Below are 10,516 nucleotides of genomic sequence, written 5' to 3'. Positions count from 1 at the left end.
TGGATGATTACTGATATAAATGGCGGGTTGGATATGTACTATCTCACGCCTATGGAACTTTGAATAAATTATCTATTTTGAGAATATGTATCTGTTTAGAAATATCTGTATTGGGCTATCAGTAAAGGATAACTTTGATTGTTGTAGAAATTGCATAAGAATTAGGCAAATTAAAACTAATCCATGGTTGATTATCAATGACTATGATCATGTTGTAAATACATTGTATATGTAAGATTGTTTGGGAGGAGAAAGGAGATGAACTCTATTACAATTAAGTTAGCCGGAGTGTCCTGGGTGAAAATTTCGAAATTTATATAGGGGTGTCGTTCCCGCGGACGAAATATCCGTAAAATGGCAGTTTGAAGTCTTTGTATGTTGATGATGTGATGTGGAACCAATAAGTTGTAGTCTCATTTGGGTTATTAAAGAAATAATGAAATTGGCTCTTATATTGAAATGATTTGGAGGAAAGTGAATATGGAATTGGTATTCTACTACAATATAAAAGTGTGAATAATTGATCTCGGGCATTGTATATGCACATGTACTTATATCTTTGTTAAATCTCATATATTGTGTTAGATTATTCCTGCTGGGCTGTGGCTCACCTTATTTGGAAAAACTATTTTCAGGTATTTATGGCATGCCTCCACAAAAGCAATAGCATTGGTGGATCATTTGGGAAGCGAGAGCTTCTTGTTTTGTTTCATTTTTGTATAGCCTAGGGCTTTAATTTTATGAGCTAGTCTCTCTTTTGTTGTAACCAAACCAAGACATGGAAAGATGTAAGCTGATAGAGAATTTATTTATGTTAAGCCTTTTGTACTATTTATGTTATGAAATGAAAGAACGTTATACATTGATTTATGTTGTCATTTATATATGCTTTTGGATTATGTTTATTGTGTACTTTTGGGGGCATTACAAAACAAGATCTCGCTCTAATAGATATTTTTTTAAAAATAGAGCGACCCGCTCTAATACCAATTGAAAAATCTAGGAGAGATCTAGATTTTTTAGATATAAATTATAATAAATGAGTAAAGAGAAGGGAAAGTAAGGAGATATTTGGAATGATTTAAATAAATATATTTTTTTATTTTTTATAAAAAAATATAAAATATAAATTAATTTTGAAATGATTTAATAAAAAAATAATATGATACTAAAATAAAATAATTATGACCCAAATAAAATAATGTATTAAAATACGCTAAACACCCCGTAAATATGGTAAGAGAAGCAGTGGGATTGTGAAGCAACTGTAAGCAATAAATCTTATTTATATCGATGAGGACACTCCATGTTGCTCCTACTACCGGTAGTAACATTAATCAAATGATGCCATTGCCTTTATAACAGTAATAAAGCATTTAATGCTGTTGAATGCAAAGGTCTCAAGATTTGACCTTCACCAATTTTCTCGCCTCCTAATTTCATCTCAATCCTCACGTTCTTTATCTCTTTGTCCCAAACCTCTCTCTCTCTCTCTCACATTTACTTCAATCCCCACCCGATGCTGCAATCAATCTCTCTCCATACAACAATATTTGTGAATTTTTTAAAAAAATATTTAATAAATACAAAAAAATATTCATCTTATTTAGTTTTAATTTTGAAAGCTTTTTTAATAAATCATCTTTCTAAGAGTTTTATTCCATTTAACTCATATTCTTTTTGACAATTTCATTAGAGCATCTCCAATAGTGTTTGCTAAAATAGCATGGTTATTGCTATAATTTGGCAATAAATAGTGCTATTTTACCAAATTATAGCAACAGTGCTCTAATGGTCACTTGCTATTTTGGAAAATCTTAATCAACTTTCCCTTCAACTTTGTAGATGTAGTGATTTTTTTTTTTTTGGTTTATTTTTTTGTCTTTTGTGACCTTTTTCTAGCTGTTTATAAAAAAAAAATTATATATTTATATTATTCCCGACTAGACAAATATAAAACATGAAAAAAAAATAAAAAAAATTGAAAAAAAAAACTAAATATAATTCACCCCACCAAATTTCATACCACTACAAAAAAAAAATAATAATAATAATAATAAAATTAAATTAAATTAAACCAAATTTCATACTTATTTTTCAAATTTTTTTATTTTTATTTTTTTTAAAATTTGGCAAACAGAGCACAATGACTCTTTTCATTTCCAAGGCAGATCACCACTGTCCACCCAACAAGTCTCCAACAATTGAGATGATTTCTTTATAATCATCTTAACCCATTTGCAGACCTTCATTAGTCTGTCTTCCCTCTCCCTCTCAGTCTGACTCTGCCTCTCCTCTTTCTTTTTCCTCCTCTATCATCAAAACCTCTATGTGTGTGTGTGTGTGTGTCTGTTTTCTGCAACCAATTTCGAGTAATCTCCAAGCCTATACCCCTTATAGCCCTTCCCATAGATCACCTCTTCAGCCCCCTTGTTTGTGACCACGAATACGAAGATGGTGAAACAGAAGAGAATGATGCTGATGAGGAACATAGCTAAGAGGTAGGCCCAGAGAAGCGTCGCCGTCTACCCCCACCCCTCTCTTTCTCTCACTCCTCTCTCTCTCTCTCTCTCTCTCTCTCTCTCACTCCTAGAATGGATCGATAACGTTGGACAAGATCACGAAGAAGATTGAAACCCTAATGAGCACAACGAAGATCATCCAAAGAACACGAAGAAGATTAACCCATTTCTGTCAGGTATTTTTTTTGACTTCACTGTGTTGATTTTCTAATTTTTTTTTATTAAATTTTTTTTGCTTCAAATTGCTGAAATTGAAATTTGGAAATTGATTATGTGTTTTGAAAGGATGATGATTATTGATTTTCTAAATTGATTCTGTGTTTTTAAATCATTGTGTTTTGAAAGGAAATTGATTGTTGATTATGTGTCTGGAAATTTGGTACTTCATGCTTCTATGTTTTAAAATTTTAAATTGTTGATTTTCTAGCTTGCTTCTGTGTTTGGAAATTGATTCAATGTTTTGAAATTCGTGTGATTTTTGGGTGAATATTGCTTCTGTGTTTGGAAAGGATGATGAGAACGGGACGGAGGGAGGAAACGGTTGGTTAAAGCTGACTTGGCAACTTTGGCAGCTGCCAAAGCTTGAGCCATATTTGACCAAAGTTTTGACATTTGCCAAAGATAGCAGCTACTGAAACTTACCATTAGAGGTGCCTTTCTATTAACTGCTGCCATAATTTGGCAATATCAGCTCCAATGGCACAACATTGAAGTTCTTAGGTCCTATTGAGGTAAGAAGACCAAAACAACCTTTATCTCTCTTGCCCCTATTATATTCTAAAATCAAAACTGATCATATTACATCGTCGTTCCATATTTCACTCCCCAAATTATTGCTTCCCAAAACTGTCACTATTGTAGCAAGAACTCCCAAACCCTAACCTTAGGTTTCACATCGCTTCACCACCATCGCCGGCGGCTAGTATTCCATTTCAATCCACCACTGCAAACGTTTACATTGATTCAATATTGCCAACTGTGGTTCATTCGTGGCCAGCCACAATGAGAAGCAAATGTAAGCATCCATCTTTCCACCCTCTATTTTTTTTTTGTCAATTAAATCTAAATAACTGATGTAAGCATTTACATTACCTAGTTGTTATTGTTATTTTTTGTTGTCATATGCTATTGTTTTGTAATAAACTCCCTATTTCCCCTCCCCCCTTCTGTGAATGTTGGTGTTGTTGATTGTTGATGGTGATCAAATAATTAGAACTCCCATTTTCTGATGTTTTCTCCCCCATCTTTTGGTTCAATGTGAATTCCTACACAGATGATGCATCATCTGGTTACCATTGTTGCTGAGTAACAACCGACGTCAACATTCATGTTACGTACCTAACTAATGTAAACATTTACATAATCTGTTATTATTGTTGGTTTTTTTGTTGTCATATGCTATTGTTTTTCAATAAGCACCATATTTTCCCCCTTCTGCCAATATTGGACTTGTTGGTCTTATTGATTGTAGATGGTGATCAAATAATTAGAACCCCCCCCCCCCAATTTCTTATTATTTTTCCCCACCTTTTGGTTCGATGTGAATTCTTTTTACATCATCTAGTTATATTTGTTATTGAGTAACCCCTGATGTGAACATTCACATCAAGTACCTAGCAGATGTAAATATTTACATGATCTGGTTATTGTTATCATTTTTTTTCTTTTTTCTTTTTGTCATTTGCTATTGTTTTGTAATAAGCTCTCTATTTTCCTCATTCTGTCAATGTTGGATTGTTGGTCTTATTAATTATTGATAGTGATCAAATAATCCGAACCTCCAAATTTTTGATTATTTTCCATCTTTTGGTTCAATATGAATTTCTACACAGACGATGTAAATATTTACATCATCTGGTTATCATTGTTGTTAAGTAACAACTCAAGTGACATGTATCTAACTTTGTCCATTGTTGTTTTATCATGTGCGATAATGTGTTTATATGAACAATCATATTACCCACTATCTTTTTGGTTCAATGTGCATTTGGAAAGAACTAATTAGAACCCTCAATTATTGTCCCCCTTCTATTTGGTTCAATGTGAATCAAATTATAATTTGTTGCTGTGAACATTCACGTTGGATATATATTATGTGAATGTTCATACCATGTACTTAACTTCTTATTTATCCATGATTTGTAATGTCCCCGTGTGAATATTTACATCGACTATTCACATCTACGTTCACCATAATCATTTCACTACTTACATGACATATAGTTTGTGCATGCTATCATTTACCATTTGTGACCATTAATAGTAAATTTGTTTCCAATTGAACAAACAGATGTTGCTTATAGATTTCATGGCAAAAGAAAAAGAGAACAGTTCCATGTCGAAGACAAACTTGAACATATAGCCAGCCCTCCAAAAGGTGAACATGAAAAATGTCAACTACCAATTTAACATCATTGGTTTAGTAAAACAAATGACGAGCACCAAGTTCTCAAATCCTCAGCTGGATTGTTTGAAGGAAACGTCATTGGTTTAGTTGTTTGATGTGTTGTGGACCGGTAAAGTTGACCTCGACAAATGCATGAAGTTTAATGATGTCATTGTATATGTGCTACGGACGTACAAGGCATCCAAAGACACACTTTACATTTGCGAGAAAAAGATGAATATGAATCTCACATTCTTTGCGATTTTGTAAACATTAGAATACATTGAACAAAAGAACCATAATTAATTATTTTGATTGTGCTTAATAAGATACAATGGTATGCTACTACAAAGTCAATAATAATATTCATATTGGTTTATGTTGTTTTATAATTATGTTCACATAACTTTTGGCTTAATGTGACTAAATTAATTTATTTGATGTGCTATTCGTGATATTAATATTCACATCAATAATCTATATTCCAGAATTCATGTGAACATTCACATTCATATGTTTTAGTGTGAACATTCACATCATGTTTGTATTCAAAATGAAAATTGAGGCTTGTGGTTGTGTAATTTGATGCAATGTTGATGTGAACCTTAACATTACCTTTATCACAATGGTAATGAATACAGTGAAAACATATTCACCATTCAATATTACATGGGTGTGTGAATAATATTAATATCAATTGATAACACAATGACAAAATTTCATTTCAAATTAATGTGAATATAATGATAGTCAATATCCTGATGCATGGGAACTACCAAAACATAATGACAGTTAATATAAAACCATTGTTTGTTTGTTTGTTTGTTTTTTTTTTTTTTGTGTAATAAATATCAACATTAAATATAAAGGTATAAGAGTCTAAGAAAATAGTGTAAATCAAGAAAAAAGACTTTATGGAATAAAATACATGGGACTAAGTGAGTTATAAATTTCTTTCAAGGACTTCTTGGATTCGAACACTCCTAAATGGGATTTATCAATAAAAATCCCTATATATTAATACACTAATTAATATATTAATTAATGCATGTAATACCATTATTTAATTAATGTTTGTACTAATAGCAGGAGCAACAGGGAGTGTCCTCCTTGATATAAATGAGATTTGTTGCTTATAGTTCATTCATGATCCCTTCGCTTCTCTTGCCCTATTTAGTCCTAAAGTTAGGTTAAAAAACAGTTTTTTAATTTTTTTTTTTAAAAATAAAGAAATGATATAATGTTAAAAAAATTAAAAAATCAATTTTTAATCAACTTGTCAAAATAAATCTTACTTGAGTAATGCTATATATTCGAAAAGTTTTATCAATATTTTTATTAAATATCACACATAGATGTGAGATTTACGTGAAGCTCACACTCATGTGATTTGATAGAAATATTGACAAATATTGGAGATTGTCACAACCCAAACCCGCCCCTATAGGTTTAGTGTCGTAACCGGCCAGTAATCTATGATTACCGAAGGCTTGCTTAACAATAATGGCAATAACACGATAACAGGGTTGACGGAAGCCAAACAATAATAGAATATATATCGTTCAATGAGCTGTATGGACTTAAATAAACAAAACAAACTTTCATATACTTGTATATGCATAATCACTTAAGTCCAAAACAAACTTATGTACAAGATAAAACACAAGTCAGGGAATTAAATCTCATTGCCAAAACAGTAGTACTGAAAGTCATAAAAGAATCTTGACACTAGACCAATTTCAAGAAGGTGAATTTGAATCACCCAATAAGCTTTGACACGTGTTGGTTCAGAACCTTGCAGTAAGGCACAACAGTTGGCTTGACAAAAATAGGGTTCGGGTCGATGCCGCTAACTCTGATCCAGTGCTCGATCACCTATATATATATATATAATAAATAGTGAGATAAAACCCAGTGAATAACAAATGTGTAAAGGGGTTTATGAATGATGTCCTTATAACAATTCGAAGTCGTCATATTCAGTAGTGAATAAATTCACAAAGCAATATTTTAGACATTTCATAGTCATATGGAATCATAGCAGCCATACGTAGTACATCAAATAGTAGAACAGTACAGTCGGTTTTAAAGACCAAACAGTCAGTTAATGGCCATCAATACAGTAACAGTAGTTCCACAATTGGAACTAACAGAGATCTCTATAACAGTAATAGTAAACAGTAGCAGTAAACAATAGCAGTATGCTATGGATGCCACGAATACGGTTCATAAAATAGGACAATCATGCATTCAATAAACAGTATCATTTTAGAAAACAACACATTTAATCGATCAGAAAATAATTACGATTGAACATAGCTTTACAACATTGTTACTCACAGTGGGCTCCTTAAAGTACGTGCTAAAGTTGCACTAAGGACGCGGCATCCGACCTAAGCAAACAATTCAAGCATGATGCCTCAATATACAGTTCAATCATTCAGCCTGTTACTTACTTATTCAATTTCGATACATTGTTCAATCATTCGGTTCATTCGTTCGATTCTATTTGTCATTCCTTATTTCTTTTTGTGCCTATAATATGCATATGAATGCAAATGTACAAGAAAACTACTTTAAAACATTGCAAATAGTGGCCTGGAGGGTTGAAAACTAGAGCAAAAACCAAACCGGGGCTGCCCTTAAAACCTCACGTGCGGAAGGCCAGGCCACACGTGTAATAAAAAAAAATATGCAAGCTTTGCTGTGTTCTAGTTTCTACACGTATGGGGCCCCTTGCCGCACGTGCGGTTCTGGGTTAGATTGTGTCCGAAAATCTGTTCTTGAATTGGAACTTAAGCTTTTCAAAATTCCACCTCAATTTCATACATATTAGGGCCCAAAACTCTTAAGAAATAACTTTAATCTAACATTTCTAACTTCAAATAAAAATTATAACCTTATAAACAAAACCCAATTTCCATGTGAAAGATCAAATTCTAGAATAGAAATGTAAAATCATCAAACGTGTATGTTTGAGTTCCAATCTTCCAAATTCATCTGTCATCGAAAATTCTTTAAGCCATGCAAGAAAACATAAAAACAAACATGGACATGAATTTAATTTAACATACTTAGTTTTAAACAAAAATCATAACCTTAAATTCAAGCTCACATTTCATACAAAAGCCCCAAATCCTTGAATTAAAATATCAAAATTATAATCTTGAGCTTTAATCTTTGAAATTCAAGGAGGTTTCCTTCTCAAGTTAGAAAACTCATGCAATACACTTTCAAAACATGGAAATATTCATGAACTATAATTCCATTTTCAACTCAAATAAATCAAACTCATTTTTAATTTTCCAAATCAAGTTCTTAACTTCTAGGAACTCATAACTTTTCTACAATTCCTTTTTATAGTTTTCAAATTATAAGATTGAACGTCAATATAACTCAATTCTAGAATGCATGTGACATATAACTTCAAAATCCAATATATTCATGTATGTATGTAAGGAATCATCTTCTTTTTAACATGTTCAAGCATGTAATAGCCCATAAATCCAACTCCATACCATATGATCTTCATGGTTTGAGAGGTAAATCCTTACCTAGAGTCTTCATAGACACTTGATCTTGCATAATCTTGACAAATCCAAGTCAAATTTGAGTTTCTTCTTCACTTCTCTCTTGGTTTCTCTCTCTTTCTCAAACTCTCACTCTCTCTCTACGTATATCTCTCAGATTTTCTCTCTAAAAGATGAGTTTGAGCTCATAACTAGATGGCCTAATACAATATTGAGACCCAAACACACCTTAACGAATTAGATAAAATCAATTTTCAACTATACTTCCCAAATGATTCTAAAAATTCCAATTAGCATATCGACGTATTCAATTTCAGTTTCTGAATCCATTTAGGCCGTCAATTTCAGTTTCAAAGCCATAATCACAATAGATAATTTCCCAATTTGGACAGATATGCACAAATAAATCATATAATCATTCATTAACACATAATTCAATTAATATAATCATGACTTGCATTTTAGGGTCATTACAGAGATCCTAAGAGCATCCTTACTAGCTCACCTAAATTTTATCCTAAAATATTATTAAAAATTTCATTCCCTATTTTAGGAATCACTTTTTCATCTACTTCCCCCAACAAACTTCCCATTCTTTCTCTATTTTATTAAAATAATCTTTTTAATTGTTTTTCAATTTGAATATTTTTTAATAATAAAATAGTTAAAAAATATAATTAATGCACGTTTGGAAAAGCATTGAAATGAATAATATAAAATAAAGTCAAAAGTGGTGGTTGAAAGGCAATTCCATGTTTTTTACTAAAGTCAAATAATTACAGCAGATAAAGGGGCCAGTTGGCCAATTAATTGGTCGGCTTTCCAAGATAGACAATCTAGGGGTTGGACGTTCGAGCGGTCGACCGACCGAACGTCCGGGTAGATGATTAGCGACGTAAGTTTTGCCAGATCGGATATCCGAGTGGACAATTACTGCCAGATATGATGGAGTTACAGTGATTTCCTATTTGTAGGAGTCACTATAGCAAATATTAGTTTAGGATGGCTTATAAGAAAGCTAATGAGGTGATATAAGGAAGTTCTAACCCCCTAAAATAGATAAAGAAATGATTTAGGAGGTCTGCTGAGAATGTTCTAATATTTTTACTATGTACTTTACCTTCTCTCTCCTCATTTATTATATTAAACATAATTTGAAAGAATAAAATTGATAGTACTTTTTTACCTAGTGGTGATATTGATCATCAGAAAAATTCAAAAACAACTTAATAAATAAATAAAAATTAATTTATATATTTTACTTTTTGTAACTAGTTTTAATAAATAACTATTTTTTTAACAAATTTATTATCAGACACGTTAATTTTCTTAAGAATTGTTTGGAATTTGCTTATATAGTGTGTTTTTTAAATATTTTTAAAAAAAGTTCACAAATATTTTAATTTTTTAATGCTTCTGGAACAATACTCTATTTTATTTATATGTTGATATTTAATACTTTGTCTCCTAAAATTGTAAAAAATAATAAATAAATAAATAAATAAATATGAAAAATAAAAAGATTTCTATTTTTAAACATTTAATTTAAAAAATTATGAATAGTTTTTTAGTATTTATTAAATATTTTTTAAAAAATTTCATAAATACTGTAGTATGGAGACAGATTGATTGCAGCATCGGGTGAGGATTGAGGTAAATGTGAGTGAGAGAGAGAGAGAGAGTGTGTGAAAGGTTTGGGAGAAGGATTGAGATGAAATTGGGAGGTGAGAAAATTGGTGAAACGTCAAATCTTCAATCTTTGCGTTCAACAACATTGAATACTCAACATTGAATACTTAATAACTGGTACAAAGTCAATGTCTTCCTAGTTAAAAAAATAAAAAAAGAAAGAAGAAAAAAAAGTCAATGTCATCATTTGATTAAGAATAGTGTCATATATATCCACCAAAATCTTGAAAATTTGGTGTACTAATCTTTTTTTTTTTTTTTTTATGGCTTAGAGTATCTCCAATTTTGAATCAAAATTTTTATTAAATCTGAGTGAAAAATTGACTTTTTTCTTAATTTGATACCGAGTGCTTTAACGGTTGATTTTCATCAAATTTTCATCAAATCTG

General features: G+C 31.3%; 2 long non-coding RNA genes across 2 annotated transcripts; one reads left to right on the top strand and one right to left on the bottom strand.

The window, feature by feature from the left end:
- The first annotated feature begins 2,191 nt into the window (after positions 1-2,191).
- LOC114315779 (uncharacterized) lies at positions 2,192-5,300 on the top strand. Its single transcript, XR_014341398.1, has 2 exons — positions 2,192-3,537; positions 4,813-5,300. It is a non-coding gene; the product is annotated as an uncharacterized LOC114315779 (long non-coding RNA).
- A 1,193-nt stretch (positions 5,301-6,493) lies between these two features.
- On the bottom strand, positions 6,494-8,685 carry LOC145800074 (uncharacterized). Its single transcript, XR_014341397.1, has 2 exons — positions 8,463-8,685; positions 6,494-6,783 (listed from the first exon to the last, which is right to left on the bottom strand). It is a non-coding gene; the product is annotated as an uncharacterized LOC145800074 (long non-coding RNA).
- Positions 8,686-10,516: the final 1,831 nt, after the last annotated feature.

This window comes from Camellia sinensis, chromosome 9 (assembly GCF_055761805.1).
Source record: "Camellia sinensis isolate YWXY chromosome 9, ASM5576180v1, whole genome shotgun sequence".
Classification (NCBI taxonomy): Eukaryota; Viridiplantae; Streptophyta; class Magnoliopsida; order Ericales; family Theaceae; genus Camellia; species Camellia sinensis.
Note: the sequence above shows the minus strand (reverse complement) of the source record. Positions and strands in the feature narration are given on the sequence as shown.